This window comes from Palaemon carinicauda, chromosome 4, assembly GCF_036898095.1.
Source record: "Palaemon carinicauda isolate YSFRI2023 chromosome 4, ASM3689809v2, whole genome shotgun sequence".
Lineage (NCBI taxonomy): Eukaryota > Metazoa > Arthropoda > Malacostraca > Decapoda > Palaemonidae > Palaemon > Palaemon carinicauda.
Window position 1 is genome coordinate 115299096 of NC_090728.1, and position 17500 is coordinate 115316595.

A 17500-nucleotide genomic window follows, 5' to 3' on the forward strand; every position below is an offset into this window, starting at 1 on the left:
TGCTACCAGTACAGTATCATCCGCAAACAACAACTGATTTACCTCCCATTCATGATCATTCTCGCCTATATATATATATATATATATATATATATATATATATATATATATATATATATATATATATATATATATACATATATGTGTGTGTGTGTGTGTGTGTGTTTGTGTGTGTGAGTGTGTGTGTGTGTTTGTGTGTGTGTGTGTGTGTTTGTGTGTGTGTGCATGTTAGCTTTTGCGTATGTATTTATTTTACAGAATAAGTTAAGGGATTCTAATCGTTCAGAACTTTTATGTTAGGTTAAATAAGTCTAAAAACGAATTGTTATTCAACCTTTCTTCTCTAATCCTTTAACTTTTATCATAATGCACAGGTAACCAACTGAATTTATAATATACATTTAACTGCACATAATGCGCTGCATATTTATTTTTTGCTATTTTGATTCAAGAAGGTTTTCGAAGTGTTCACACAGAGGCAGACATCTGAATTCATGCAACGAATAGACAGCGCATCGAGTGTTTGATGTCACCTTTATAGGATTACGTGAAAGCATAAACTGATATTCGTAAATGATTTTTCGATGTTGGTTTCTGAATGCTCGAAAGGTCATTAGCTTCCTTCCTTTGAACTGCTGCTCCATCCTATTTCTGAATTCCTGCGAAATATGTGCATCTCTAAACAAGGGGAATAAGGCTTCATGCACTTACAATTACACAAAGTAGGATATGTAGAAGTATTTATAAACTGTGAGAGAATATTTCCCCTAAATTTTACTAAGAGATATTTTTTTTTTCTCAGCTTCAAGGCTCCAAAGTCATCAAATATTTAACGTTCTGAGGTACATAATTATAAGTGACTTGAGCTTCAAAGGAAGACTTATGGCACAGAACACTCATTTTTCATTAAAGAATTCATAAGAGTTGTTGACCTACCGTCTTAACCACCATTATCTGAGAAAATATTTAGTAATTGATTTCTTTCCTTTAATTGAAATTATATTTTTCATATATTTAATTTCTAAAAGGCTGTATTTTTCTTTTCTTTGTATCTCCTGTAATTCTGAGGCTCCGTGAATGTGTAACCTAAACGAACTTTAAACCTATATCTATAAGAATGGGAGGTTTATAATACGGTTAAAAAAAAGTCAAATTAAAATTCTTGGGTCATGGATTTAATCATGTAATTTTACCCACATTACATTAGCTCGGACAGTTACTTTTAATTAATTGAACATATAACAATACGTTAAAAATATGTTCACAAGGAGTGTGACTGGATATATTATATATATATATATTATATATTTTTTTTAACTTTAGCCATAAACGAATGATTAAGGATGAATGTTCAAATAGGTACATTTAAAAAAAAATACATACCTAACAGATATTGTCAAAAACAAAGAAAAATGCATGGACAATACATATCATATATATGGTACATTGCTAGCAAATGATTATATGGTACCAAAAAACAAAAAAATACTGACGTACATATGATTCGGTAACTTGTAAAGAATAGTTGTCATCTTTGTCAAAAATACAGATTATTATAATACGGTAACTAAATAAGTATATTTGTTACCCTGGGAAAGATATAAGTTTAGTGCACAAACATAAATTCCTGGTACGTACACGCACCACGGTTTCGTATATATATTTATATATAGGGCTTATATATTTTAATAGATGCCCATAGATTCTTTATTTTAACATTTAGGGGTTATATATTGTATTAGGTGCCCCCCAAAAATGATTTATTTTTTTAAATGTTTTTAAAATGTTTTTTAAAATGTTTTTTTAAATGCAAATGTTCTAGAGTCTCTTCAACTACATATTACTACCGTACTGATCGCTTTTCGTGAACAACACAATTCCAAAAAATTTTACTTCTTTGAGCGAATGAAGGGGCCAATTTCGAACGGCTCTAAATTGAATTTTTTTTTCAAAAAACAATCAGGAGTGTTGTCTGGACATGGCAAAACGTTCTGTTTGAGCTCCATCTTACTTTTCCTTAACCTACGCCAAACAAAGAGGTTAACGGCGATAAATATCATCACCGTAACGCTGATTGCTGCTAGTAACACGTAGAAACGAAGATCTGCATAAGTCGGTGACGGGTGGTCCATCTCGGTTAATTTCATCAACCGCTTAGCCACTCGTGTGTTGTATGGGAGAGGTAAAGATGGGATTGTAGTGGACCACGTGAAATTTGCGAAGTAGGCCCGTTCTCTGATGATAGTGTTAATTCCTCGGACCGTGTAATTCGTGGACGTACCGATGCAACCATCTGCTGCAACGAAGATTTGGGAATAGGACGTGGTTCCGTTCGGGCATGATACATTGAAGCCGGCCTTGTCGTATCGTGTCCACGAGCCGTTGTTCAGTCTGCAATTGAACTTATTATCGTCAAAGGGATAAAGTTTTTTCAGACAATTTTCATGTGTATGGGAGAGAGCACCGTTTAGTACTATACCTAACTCACATGAATCCATTGAATTTTTATGGAATTCAAAGGAGTCAGCTGTACATATTTTTTTATTCATTGCTTGTGAACAGTGAGTTAATTTATTTAAGTCTTTAATGACCGTATATGTTTCCTTGTCCTGGGAAATTAATACATGTCCTGTCAAACTGGATATTACTGGGCTTGAGTTATCCATCATGAAACTCGGAAATGGTGATATCCTGTATGATTGCCAGGCATCAGAGGAATCAAAGGGAATTGTAATCATAATCCTGTAATTTTCAACGCTTTCTGTAATTAGGCTGTAATAAAATTCTAACCTACGTGCGTCTAACAAAGGAATATAACCAAATTTCTCACGTCGGTTCTCCACAATTAACGTTAAGTCTCTTATCGGCAACAAATGTGGTGACAGAACACCTTTACTCACTAAGGTAATAGCTTCCCCATAGTCTTTTGATTTCTCAATGAAATGTTCAATTTTATTATGGATATGATCTATTTTTTAATTATAATACGTTAACGTTACCAACAAGTCTTGTACTTCCATAATCTGACTGATATTACTAGAATGTTCGTTCACCAAACTCATAATTTGATTGATTGAAGTTAACAGATTCCTTAGTTCTAATAAAATTAATTCATTTTCATGAGTCAAAAACTCAATTTTCTTATTTTGATTACTAATCTTGATATGATTTGAAATCCCTAAGCCTAAACTTGCAACAGATCCAGAGAGGTTTAGTGCAGCCAAAATAAACGGGTTACGTTTTTCAAGGTTAGTGTGTCTTACTGTCCACATCAAAAGGTCACGAGCCAAAGATTCTGCCTCGTAAGTCTTATTTTGCAAGTCGTCGGATAGCATCTCTGCAACTTTTAGTGTCGGTGCAAGAGAACTCTCTGTTTTAAAAGGAAAGTGTCTTCTATGCATTTCATTTAATGAAGTAGAAAACTTTGAAATAGTGCTCTTTAAGCTAGTGACGTCATTCTCTGGGAGAAAAATTGCTTGCATGCGTACTTCTGTAACTATGTTACTTGATGTAATAAAAATGTCTTCTGTTCTCTCTACTATAGTGCCATATTTAAAATCTATACTTTTAGTTTTAGAGCTCTTCCCACACGAGAAAAATGTCTGAGCGAACAATATCACTCCTAACAATAAAAACTTCATCTAGGAAACCTGTAATGAGAAAATATATGTAATTACTCCTGTATTAAGAAGAAAAAAATTTTAACATATAAGTTTCATAGATAAAAAATAAAAATAAAATTTCCCTCACTTCCTTCTCTCTTATTTTAATTTCTTATGTGAGCCAATGATACAATTCTCTCATTAGTGGGTTGGGATACGTTTTGAACTCTAAATCTATTGGCCGTTAATGTTTCCAAAATGCTAAATGGGCCTTCAAACTTAGGTGTTAGTTTATAATTGAGTCCTTTACGTACATTTACCTGCATGTATACATTATCACCCACGGTATATGTTTTAGTTGGCTTCGCTATTTTATTATGATTCCTTTTCATTATGATTTGTGATTCTTCTAAATTCGTTCGAAGGATATCAAAACGACTTTTGCTTGCATTTATACATTCTTTTAAATGATTTGATAAATTAGTTGTAGGCGTTAATAAATGGAAAGGCGTTCTAACTGGGGTACCATACAATGCCTCGTGCGGCGACATTTTAATTGATATATCATATGAATGATTCAGAGTACTTAGTACCGCAGGTATTGCAATATCCCAGTTGGAGTCTGATCCCCCTAGTGTTAATCTTAATATGTTTAAAACCTTCCTATTCGCTTTTTCCACTAGCCCATTCGATTCTGGGTGATAGATCATGGTATTGATTTTTCTTTATGCTAAGGAATTCAAACAATGAGGTAAGGAAATGATTATTAAATTCTCCACCCGAGTCTGATATTATTATGTGTGGAATTCCATGTTTACAAATGTAACACTCGTAAAACTTCCTAGCGCATTCAATCGCAGTTTTAGTTTTAAGCGCTATCAGTTCTGTATATCGAGTGAAAGCATCTACAATTACTAAGAGGTGCTTATTTCCTCTGTCTGACTCGTAAAATCCTGTTAATAAATCTAAATGTATCCTTTCAAATGGTTGATTAGGCACGGGATAAGCCCCTAGGCTGACAGATTTTTTCGTGTGCCCTTTGTTTTCCTGACAAGTGCGACAATTAGCTATGTGTTTTTTTTATATCTGTAAGCATCGTATACCAATGAAACAATGATTTGGCTTTCTGTGACATTACGGAGAAACCCGAGTGTCCATGCAATGGATTTGCATGCAACCAATTTAGGACAGTGGATATAAGTGAGATTGGTACCACTACCTGGTCGTTAGTCACCTGGGGTGTATTGCGGGTTTTCCTTGTCACGGATCTACACAGAATATGGTCTTTGATTATATAATTCTGCTGTGTATACTTTATATATTCCTTTTCCTTACGATTTCCTTCCAAAGCATTTATAATCTTTTCCAATTTTTGATCTTTTCTTTCCTCAGTCTGTAATAATTCAGCGCTCCAGCCCAGATCCTCCTGTTCAGATATAGTTTTAACAATAGGCATGGATGTTGATATATCTATTAATTCAGCTAATGGCTCCGTACAAGATGACACGGGGTTGCGTGATAATGCATCAGCAATGATATTTGCTTTCCCTGGTAAATACCCGATTTTCGCGCCAAAATATTGGATGATCAAATGCCACCGAGTTCGTTTGGGGCTGTGACTAAGGCCTTTAAAGAAGTCGGTTAGGGGTTTAGGATTAGTAAGAACCTTGACGGGATAACCGTATATTATGAACTTAAAATGTACTAGTGAATTATCAATAGCTAGTCCTTCCTTGTCTATCATGCATACTTACTTTCGGAAGTTCTCAGTTTTCGAGAATAAAAAGCTACCAGGAAAAATTGTTTTTCATATTGCTGAAGCAATACCCTTCCTACTCCTAAGTCTGAGGCGTCTGTTGCAATGAAGAATTCCTTACCGAAATCAGGAAATTTTAAGATAGGAGAACTACACAGTTCACCTTTTGAGGTATTAAACGCCTGTTGATGCTGCTCAGACCATATGAAATCTACGCCCTTCTTCGTAAGGTCAGTTAGGGGAGCGGCTATTATTGAATAATTGCGTATAAAAGGTCTGTAATATCCACTACACCCCAGAAATTGCTGTATTCCCTTAACATTAGTAGGTATCGAAAAGTTACGGATAGCCGACACCTTATCGTGGACTACTTTAAGACCTTGGCTAGACACCGTAAAACCCAAATAGACCAATTCTGTTTTGAAAAATTCACACTTGCTAATCTTTACCCTTAAGTTCTGTTGTCTTAGTCTCTGTAGTACTAGTTCTAGTTTCCGTAGATGTTCTTCTAAGGTATTGGAAAAGATTACAAGGTCATCCATATAGGTATGCAATATATCCCGTAGCAAGTCTCCAAGCACTATGTTAATCATTCTAGTAAATGTTATGGGAGCACAAAGTAAACCAAAAGGCATACGTAAAAATTCATAATGTCCCCTGGCTGTGCTGAAGGCTGTGTATGGGATACTATTTTGTTCTAATGATATTTGGTGAAAGCCTTTAAGTACGTCCAAACTGGTAAAATATTTATTCTGACCTAACAAAGACAAAATATCGTCAGTACCTGGCACTGGGAATCGATCAGGGATCGTTTCCTCATTCAAGCGACGGAAATCTACGCAGATACGCCATGTTCGATCTTTTTTCGGTAAAACTATTAATGGAAAATTATAAGGGCTTTTCGATTTCCTAATGACTCCTTCTTCTAGCATTTTACCTATTTCATTATTTATTTTATTCTGGAATTTCATAGGGAGTCTGTACGAGGGTACATAGATAATTTTCTGTTTGTCCTTTAACCTTATTTGATTTTCGATAACATCTGTTTTTCCTAAGGATCCATCCGTAGTGGAAAAAAACATCATGATATTCAGTTAAAAGTCCAAAAAATTTCTGCAGAATTTCTTCTTCTTCTTTATTTTTAATATATTGCAAAAGGGATTCATCCGCAACTGATTGAGCGTGATTGATTTCAGTGACGGTAAGAATACGATGTTTATAAACTTCTACATCCAAGATATGTTGATTTTTGTGAATTACTAAAGTGGTATTTAAATGATTACAGACTTCCTTATTACATTGTTGTTTTGAGCCTACTGTTAGCTTGTGTGACGGACAATCCGTTAGTTTTCAAAGTGTCGGAAAGGATTAATATTTCAGATACCGGTAACGTTTTCTTTACTTGCATTATTAAATTCGAAGGGACGTTCGGCTCGATAGATTGCGTGCAAGATGATATTACAGGTGAACGAGAATTCTGTTGGGTCGCGTATATTATTTCTTTATTAATAAGACAAGTTATTGGTTCTTCAACGTATGTTACTGTTTTACTTGTCGTCTCCTTTTTATCCAAAACTGATTTTAAGGTATTAGAAGACTTATAGAATTTTCCTTTGATATACACGCCGTGCTTGGCTGGGGCTAAGATAAGGTTTTGATTACCCATAGACGGGTATCCTATCATTACAGCTGGATACATATCAATGTTTGGTACAACAACAAAGGTATAGGCAAACGTGCGCTTACCGACCTTGTACCGAACATGAGTTACGCTTATTACATTTAATTCATTATTTCCTATACCTGAGAGCCTTACTCCGTACTTCTCTATAGGGAAGTTCGAAAACAACAAATGATGTGTCCTCAAATCCATGATATTACGTGGACTACCAGAGTAAAAAAATAATATAAAGGATCGGTGTTCTAAATTTACATCATATAATGTTGGTCGTAACTCATTTGGCTTATTATTGTGTGAATTTGTTGCAAATCTACGGGAGCATGCACTGATTTATTTGATTCGGTCATGTATTTCATAAGAAAATCTATTGCCTCACAATGATCTGGTAAAACATTAAATGGATTATTTAACACTACTAATGTTGATTTGAATGACCCAACATCACTCTCTTCCCCACTGGAGGTAGTTATGTGGTATTTGCTTTGCTCTGCACATTCTGAAAATTAGTCTGACCTTGCGAGTTCTGGCTAGACGGCCCAGGATCAGAGTTATTTGAAGAACTGTTTGTTTGTTTTTGATTCTGAACTGCATTGACGTTTGGCGGTTTCTTTTTATTTAACTGAGGATTTTTCTTTTTATTTCCATCGGGAACTGACTGTGGAATTGACTGTGTATTTCTAGGATTCTGTTGTGTCTTACACGAGTAGCACTGACTATATAAATGAGTTGAACTATTATGTAACGAACAGAATCTCGTTCTGCAGTCTGCAATCAAGTGACCTTGACGTTTGCAATTATAACACGTCATTCCTGCAACTTGACTATTATTAACTACGTTTACTTGTTGTGGCTTTGTTTAATTTTTTGCAAAAACTTGTGTAAACAAGGGATCAAGATCAGTACACTTAGACATGTGTTTCTTTATCTGTTTATATACGTCCAATTCTGTACTTGCTGGCGTTAACATTTTACCAAAACACCGCACTATAGCTTCTGGCAACATAAGTGTCATGCAAGTTAAATATATTAATCTTAAGAAATCTTTCACGGAGATGTTATCTCCTGTAACCCAAGTGGAATTACCTAAAATATCTTGATAGTCGTTTAGCCTATCGGCAATGAGAGCTGCTCTCTCTATAACATTAAGCCGAGTCATAGTGGCTTGCTTAAGTGTATTTCTTAATGTTAAAACTACATCTAAGGCTTCCTCACCGCCACAGACCGCACTTAGCCTAACTTTGAAATCGTCCCATGTAACTGCCTCTTGAAATGAAACTCCCCTCAAGTACGCACTCGCATCTCCTTTAGAAAGGTCTATAAAACTTTTAGCTTCTTGTAATTGTACAAATGGGTCTATAATTTGTTTAGCATTTAAATGGGCGTCGACGGAAGAAATCCACGACTCGACATTCTGAGGTAAGAACCCATTAACTCGACTTTGAAAAGGAAGGATAGCTGATCGCGCATTTACTAACGTAACAATGGGAGCGGGGATGGGGTTACTAGGTCCGGGGGTGGGGTTACTTGTGTTTATGTTAACTACTTGTTTAGTTGTTTGTGTACATACTGTTATCTGAAAACAACTTATCTACTTTTCTGTAGATATCCAATCCATTGTAATATTACTCATTTGATATTTATCTTTTGTTTACTATAACTATAAAACTGTAAATAAGTTGGTCAGTGTATATAGAGATTCTGAAGGATTAGGAATAAAGCACAGCACGCAGTTTCTGGAGTTTTATATTTCTACCAAAGGAAATCAACATGGTGGCAGCGGTTATTTAAAGAATCCAAAAGAAAAAAAAAGATAGAAGCCTATTGATACAAAACGTGTTTTCCTGAAGAAAATGGCTGAATCTGTGTTTTGTTTGCCTCCACCATTAGACCCTTTGGATGATAATCTTGCTGATACTTTCAAAAAATGGATGAGACAAGTGGACATCTACATGACAGCAAGCGGAGCTAGTTCGAAACCCAAGAAAACAAAGGTTGCAATTATACTCCATTGCGCAGGACCACAAATGGTAGAAATATTTGACCAGTTTAATTTCGAAACAGAGGAGCAGAAAGATAATCCTGATGATGTAATTAGGAGATTAGAAGAGTATTGTTATCCTCGTACCAGTGAAGTGGTACAGTCCTTCAGGTTTTGGAAAATTTCATACATACAGCCATTTAATTCATTTTTGATAGAACTCAAGGTTCAGGCCGATAAATGTAATTTTCAAGAAAAAGAGCGAATGCTAAGGGAAAAAATTGTTTTCAGTGACAGGGAAACTACAGAAGCTGCTACTTCGAGAAAGAAACTTAAATTTAGAAAAAGCTGTCGAGATATGTCTGGCTTATGAAGCAACCGTTAATTGTGCTAAAGAGATGTGCGAAGTTGGTTCTGAGAATGTTAATAAGGTGAACAATTGGAGAACCAAAGCTACTGATGGTTCCTTTAATAAGGATTTTTCGGACTCAAAAAATATGTACAGGTATGCCGTGAAGTGTCGATTTTGTGGGTATAAGCATGAATTTGATAAATCAAAATGCCCAGCATGGGGAAAAGTCTGTGAAGCATGTAAAGAAAGAAACCATTTCAAGGCTGTGTGTAAGAAAACAGTTAAAATTGTTAAAGAGAAGAACGAAGAAGCAGATGAAGGCTACGATCATCACATGGGGATGGTAACCGGTGCAATGAAAAATTCTAATAGATTAACTGCATTACTAATTGTAAACGATACCGAGGTTAGATTTCATTTGGATACGGGTGCTGACGTGAATGCAATATGTCAAAGGTATGTCAAAAAGGATCAAGTGCGACCAACGTCTGTGAAACTCGCCATGTGGAATAAATCCATGCTTTCGCCCATTGGCGAGACGACATTGAATGCGAAGAACCCCAAAAATGATGAAATTAGAAGTGTAACCTTCATTGTGATTTCAAATGACCTAATGTATTTACTTGGGTCAAAGACATGTCAAGAGATGGGATTCGTGTTTGTCAATGGTAAAGCATTTGTACCAAAAATTGACATTGACCATGAGATGAGCAACCTTGGTGACCTTGGAGAGGTTAAACTTAATGTAGATTCTACATTACCAGCAAGAATATCACCGTGCCGACGTTTACCGATTGCATTAAAATCAAAGGTTCAAAAAGAGTTACACTCTCTTGTGAAAAGAGGAGTTTTGATTCCGGAGACTGAACCAACTGACTGGGTTAGTCAAATGGCAGTCGTTCAAAAAACAAATGGAAAGTTAAGAATATGTATAGAACCTCAGCCACTCAACAAAGCTCTTAAAAGGGAATATTACAAATTACCAGTTTTAGAGGATATACTGCCAAGTCTAAAACATGCCAAGATATTTAGCAAACTGGATGTTCAAGAGGCTTTTTGGCATATACGGCTAGATGAAGAATCCAGCAAGTTGACAACAATGATTACCCCCTTTGGTAGATATCGATGGGCTCGTTTACCTTTCGGGCTGAAGGTGAGCAGTGAAATATTTCAGCGAAAATTAAATGAGGCATTGGAGGGGCTTCAGGGTGTATACTGTGTAGCTGATGATATTGTGGTCGTTGGTTTTGGAAATGAGGAACACGACGCAATTCGTGATCACGAACAAAATCTTCAGTCACTACAGAAGCGTTGTCAAGAAAAAAAGATCAAACTAAATGAAGAGAAATCTGTTTATAGAAAAAAGGAAATCGCGTTCATGGGACATCGTTTAACATCATCTGGTGTGACGGTTGATGAAAATAAGGTAAAGGTCATTAAAGAAATGCCTGCCCCTACCGATATTTCAGGAATTTGGAGGTTTTGTGGAATGGTACAATATCTATCAAGGTTTTTACCCAATCTGGCTGATGATTTAGAACATATCCGAGAGCTGACAAGAAAGAACTCAAAGTTTGAATGGAATGATGAGTGCACTCGCGTTTTCTCAGTGATCAAAGAAAAGGTCACCTGTACACCAGTTCTAGCTTTTTTTGATCAAAGTAAGGAGCTTGTATTACAGGTTTACAGCAGCAAGGATGGTATTGGTGCAGTCATTATGCAGGAAGGATGTCCGATAGAATACGCATCAAGGACCTTAGCTAGAAGCGAACGTAACTGGGCTCAGATTGAAAAGGAAGCTCTTGCTGTGGTTTTTGGTTTAGAGCGATTTGACCAGTATACTTTTGGGCGACGTGTTATTGTTCATAATGACCATAAGCCTCTTTCGTCAATCCTCGAAAAGCCATTAAGTCAAGCTCCAATGCGTTTACAAGTTTTAATGAAGAGGTTAAACCGGTACGACGTCGAATATCAGTACAAAAGCGGAAAAAGCCTATTGTTAGCCGATACCCTTAGCAGGGCCTGCCCAAAAGAGAAAAATAGAGACACATTGGTAAGGATGATAGATTCACTGAAAAATTACCCCGATTCAATTTTAAAGGAAGTAAGAGACTCCACAACAAACGACGAAGAGCTGCAAGAATTATTGTCTGTAATCAAGGAAAGATGGCCTGATCGCAAAGACATAATTCCCGAAGTATTAAAACCTTACTTCGATTTTAGAGATTCCATTAGTTACCAAGACGGCACCATTCTAAAGGGAACTCTTATACTGATTCCTCGTAAACTACGAGATTCAATCAAAACGAAGCTTCATGTAACTCATCTTGGTTACGATAGCATGATGCGACGAGCAAGATATGCAATATTTTGGCCAGGGATGTCGAAAGAAATAAAGCAAATGGCCAATTCATGTGACATTTGCCAGCAGTATAAATCTCGAAACCAGAAGGAATCGTTGATGGATGTTAAAGACGGAGGCAGACCCTGGAATAAAATCGGATTAGATTTGTTTGAGATTGTTGGAAGAAATTATTTAGTCATTGTTGATTATTATTCCTCATTCACTGAAGTAGAGTTTCTAACGTCAACAAATTCAAATCATGTGATAGCGATAATCAAGAAGATGTTTGCTAGATACGGTATTCCTAACCAATTAGTGTCCGATGGAGGACCACAATTCAGCTCGTTTCAGTTTAAAAGTTTTGTTAAAGAGTGGGGTATAGAGCACAGGATGTCCTCTCCTGGACATCCTCAAGGAAATGGGAAGGCTGAAGCGGCAGTTAAAATAGTAAAATATATGATGAAGAAGACGCATGCAGATGGAAAAGATCAATATTTGGCGTTACTAGAGCTGAGAAAAACACCACATCAAGACTCTAACTTGAGTCCAGCTCAGATGATGTTCGGACGTAAATTACGGTCGATAATTCCTGAAATTATGAACAATGATAATCCAGTTTCTCAAAAAAGGGGAACCCGGAGAGAATCCATAAAGAAATATTATGATAAAACTGCAAGAGATATGACACCATTAAACAAGGGGCAACCTGTATATTATCAAAATCCAGACAAGAAGGGTTGGGAAAAGGGGCTCATTAGCCATGCACAAGGAAACCGATCCTATGTAATTGAGGGAAAGGAAGGAGGAATTTATAGAAGAAATAGAATTCATATCCGTCCAACTACACAGGATTCATCGGCAATACCAGAAATGGAAGAAACTAGTAAATTGAAGGAAACCAACATTAATGATGAACAAACAAGCTATCATCCTATTTGCGACATGCCTAAATTGCCAAGAAGATCAGCTCGTCTGCAGGAAAAGATGAAGGGCGAATGATTTATTGTTTTTATATTTTATTGTTTACAATGTATCCTACTTGTTCCTTATTTTATGGTATATCAATTTGTTTACTTTCTTATTTTTGTCAAATCCCAAAGAAAGGGGGATGTTTATGTTAACTAATTGTTTATTTGTTTGTGTACATACTGTTATCTGAAAACAACTTAACTACTTTACTGTAAATATCCAATCCATTGTAACATTACTCATATGATATTCATCTTTTGTTTACTATAACTATTAAACTGTAAATAAGTTGGTCAGTGTATATAGAGATTCTGAAGGATTAGGAATAAAGCAAAGCACGCAGTTTCTGGAGTTTTATATTTCTACCAAAGGAAATCAAAAACTTGTACTCACAGGAGGTGTAATGTTTACTTTAACTTGTTTTTTATCTCTTCGATTCCTTGCAATCCTATCAAAATCTCTATATGAATACAGACGTCCACTGTGTAAACGCATAAGCACTATTCAATAAAGATTATAACATAATCCCCCAATACAATGATACTAATATAAAGATATTTCCCGAGAACTTCTGAAAGCAAACGGAATTAGCACAGAGAAAAATAAAAAATTCTAGACGAGAATTCGAAGTTGAATACAGTTTCCTTAAATGAAAGAAAAAATGAAGATTAGCAAACAACTCACCCAAGCAATAATGGACGATCGACTCGGGATAATAACACTTCACTGTCTAAAACTGAAGTGAATAAAGAAATGTACTTAGCTTGAGTTTATATGGGCGAAGGGCGATGTCGTCATTTCCTCTCTCTCTCACTGGTTTGCAAGAGTTTAGTTGTTAGGGTGTATGTTTTCGGTACGATTTCCCGTTGTAATGTTGAACGTAGTATTTCCTGGATATGATTCTTGAATGTTTAATAAACGTTGAATGTCAGTCCTTCGTTTTCTTAAGATGTTGACTGAAGATCCAGTTCCTCAGTTTGTATAACATTTATAGTTGATATTCAATGTGTTCATTTCTTCGGTGGACGTAGATACTTCGTCAAAATTGTAGATTCATTACTGTTGATTTTCTTGTCACTAAAGTTGATTTAGTTTAAACGCTGCCACCAATTGTTGGTGTGGTACTGTTATAAACACACATTATGGTTCCAATCAAATGTCTCTTCAATATGTTATGTATTTTAGACTTTGAAGGTTACTTCTTCTGAATAAGTCTAAGTGAGTTAACTTTAAAACAGTTTATTAACATCTCCATCACAGGAGTATAGATGGTTTGGTCGGATGACCATTCCGTATGACAGGTTGATCAGAACTAACTAAAATATCAATGTTGATGATAACGTATAGTTAGTTATCTCAGCATTTAATTACAAATGTAAACACAACATTAATACAGGAAGGCACCTGTATCCGGTCAGACACAACTCTTCTCACGATTTGTTTTGTGTTTACTCTTCATGGAAAATGTTACATTGCAAAGGGTTAGCTTGGTCTTGACTTTCGCATCCTGCTTATGACTGACTTGGCGTTCTCAGACTCCTCCTAACTTCTACATTGACCTCTTGGGTCATGGATTTAATCATGTAATTTTACACATTACACACACACACACACACACACATAATCATATATTTATATATATATATATATATATATATATATATATATATATATATATATATATATATATATATATATATATATATACCAAGGCACTTCTCCTAATTTCAGGGGATAGCTGACATCAAACAAATGAAACAGTTATGGGGACCTCTCCTTTCTACCTTCCTCCCAGCCTGACAAGGGATTCAACCAAGCGGTACCACAGCCCACCCTCCCCCGTTATCCACTACAGTTGAAGCTTCATAACACTGAATCCCCTACTGCTGCTACCTCCGCGGTCATTCAAGGCACCGGAGGAAGCAGCAAGGCCTCCCGGAACTGCGTCACAATCGCTCGCCATTCATTCCTATTTCTAGCACGGTCTCTTGCCTCTCTCACATCTATCCTCCTATTACCCAGAGCTTCCTTCACTCCACCCATCCACCCAAACCTTGGCCTTCCTCTTGTACTTCTCCCATCAACTCTTGCATACATCACCTTCTTTAGCAGACAGCCCTTTTCCATTGGCTCAACATGGCCAAACCACCTCAACACATTCATATCCACTCTAGCTGCTAACTCATTTCTTACACCCGTTCTCACCCTCACTACTTCGTTCCTAACCCTATCTACTCGAGATACACCAGCCATACTCCTTAGACATTTCATCTCAAACACATTCAATTCCTGTCTCTCCGTCACTTTCATTCCCCACAACTCCGATCCATACATCACAGTTGGTACAATCACTTTCTCATACAGAACTCTCATTACATTCATGCCCAACCCTCTATTTTTCACTACTCCCGTAATTACCCCCAATACTTTGCATCCTTCATTCATTCTCTGATGTACATCCACTTCCACTCCACCTTTTGGTGCAACAACAGACCCCAAGTACTTAAACTGATCCACCTCCTCAAGTAACTCTCCATTCAACATGACATTCAACCTCGCACCACCCTCCCTTCTTGTACATCTCATAACCTTACTCTTACCCACATTAACTCTCAACTTCCTTCTCTCACACACCCTTCCAAATTCTGTCACTAATCAGCCAAGCTTCTCTTCCGCGTCTGCAACCAGTACAGTATCATCCGCAAACAACAACTGATTTACCTTCCTTTCATGGTCATGCTGGTCTACCAGTTTCAATCCCCCTCCAAGCACCCGAGCATTCACCTCTCTCACCACTCCATCAACATACAAGTTAAACAACCATGGAGACATCACACATACCTGTCTCAGCCCCACTCTCACCGGAAACCAATCGCTCACTTCATTGCCTATCCTAACACATGCTTTTCTACCTTTGTAGAATCTTTTCACTGATTGCAACAACTTTCCACCAACTCCATATAACCTCATCACATTCCTTCCCTATCAATCTATCATACACTTTCTCCAGATCCATAAACGCAACATACACCTCCTTACCTTTTGCTATATAGATCTCGCATATCTGCCTAACTTTAAAAATCTGATTCATACAACCCCTACCTCTACTAAAACCATCCTTTACTTCTAAGATTGCCTTCTTTGTTTTATCCTTGATCCTATTAATCAGTACTCTAACATACACCTTTCCCACAACACTCAACAGACTAATACCCCTTGAATTACAACACTCATGCGCATCTCCCTTACCCTTATATAGTGGTAAAATACACACACAAACCCAATTTACTGGTACCATTGACAACACAAAACACCTATTAAACAATCTCACCAACCATTCAAGTACAGTCACACCCCATTCCTTTAGCATTTCAGCTCTCACACCATCCATACCAGATGCTTTTCCTACTATCGTTTCATCTTTTGCTCTCCTCACTTCCTCTCTTGTAATTTCTCTCTCATTTTCATCTCCCATCACCTGCACCTCGACACCTGCAACAGCAATTATATCTGCCCCCCTATTATCCTCAACATTCAGTAAACTTTCAAAATATTTCGCCTACCTTTTCCTTGCCTCCTATCCTTTTAACAACCTTCCATTTCCATAATTCACTCTCTTCAATTCTTGAGCCAGCCTTCCTTACTGTCTTCACGTCTTTCCAAAACTTCTTCTTATTGTCATCATATGAATGACCCAATCCCTGACCCTACCTCAGGTCATTTGCTCTCTTTTCCTCACTTACCTTGCAGTTTACTTCCACGTTTTTCTCTCTATGTCTTTCATACTTCTCTACACTATTACTCTGCTGCCATTCTTCAAAAGCCCTTTTTTTTCTCTCCCACTTTTAGCTTCACTCCTTCATTCCACCATTCAATGCCCTTCCTCAAGCGGCCTCCAACAAATTTCTCGACACACACATCACTTGCAATCCAACAAAATTTTCTTTTACTAAGTTCCACTCATACTCTAAATTACCAGCCTCTCTTACTTTCACTTCGTCATATATATATATATAAATATATATATATATATATATATATATATATATATATATATATATATATATATATATATATATATATATATATATATATATAGGTAGTAAGTTAGCCAGACCACTAGCCACCCATTGAGATATTACCTTTAGAGAGTTCTTGGGTCCTTTAACTGGTTACGGTACTTTCCCTTTGCCTACACATACACCGAATAGTCTGACCTATTATTTTCAAATTCTCATCTTTCCTCATACACCTGTCAACACTGACATTACCAAACATTTTTTCTTCACCGAAAGGGTTAACTAGTGCACTGTGATTGTTCAGTGGCTACTTCTCATTGGTAAGTGTAGAAGACTCTTTAGCTATGGTAAGCAGTTCTTCTAGGAGGACAATCCAAGATCAAGACATTGTTCTCTAGTCATGGGTAGTGCTATAGCCTCTGTAACATGGCCTTCCACTACCTTGGGTTAGATTTCTCTTGCTTGAGGGTACACTCCGGCTCACTATTCTATCTAATTCCTCTTCCTCTAGTTTTGTTAAAGTTTTCATAGTTTATATAGGAAATAATTAGTTCAATGTCGTTACTGTACTTAAAATATTCTATTTTTCTTTTTTTTCTTTCCTCACTGGGCTATTTTCTCTGTTGGAGACCCTGGGTTCATAGGATCCTTCTTTTTTAACTAATGTTGTAGCTTAGCAATCGATAACAGTAATATATATATATATATATATATATATATATATATATATATATATATATATATATATATAATATATATATATATATATATATATATATATATATATATATATATATAT

At 36.3% G+C, this 17500-nt stretch overlaps 1 pseudogene; it reads right to left on the bottom strand.

Moving 5' to 3' along the window:
* LOC137639624 (uncharacterized) overlaps positions 1 to 3335 on the bottom strand; it is a 9114-nt pseudogene extending 5779 nt beyond the window's left edge.
* Between the last annotated feature and the right edge of the window lie 14165 nt (positions 3336 to 17500).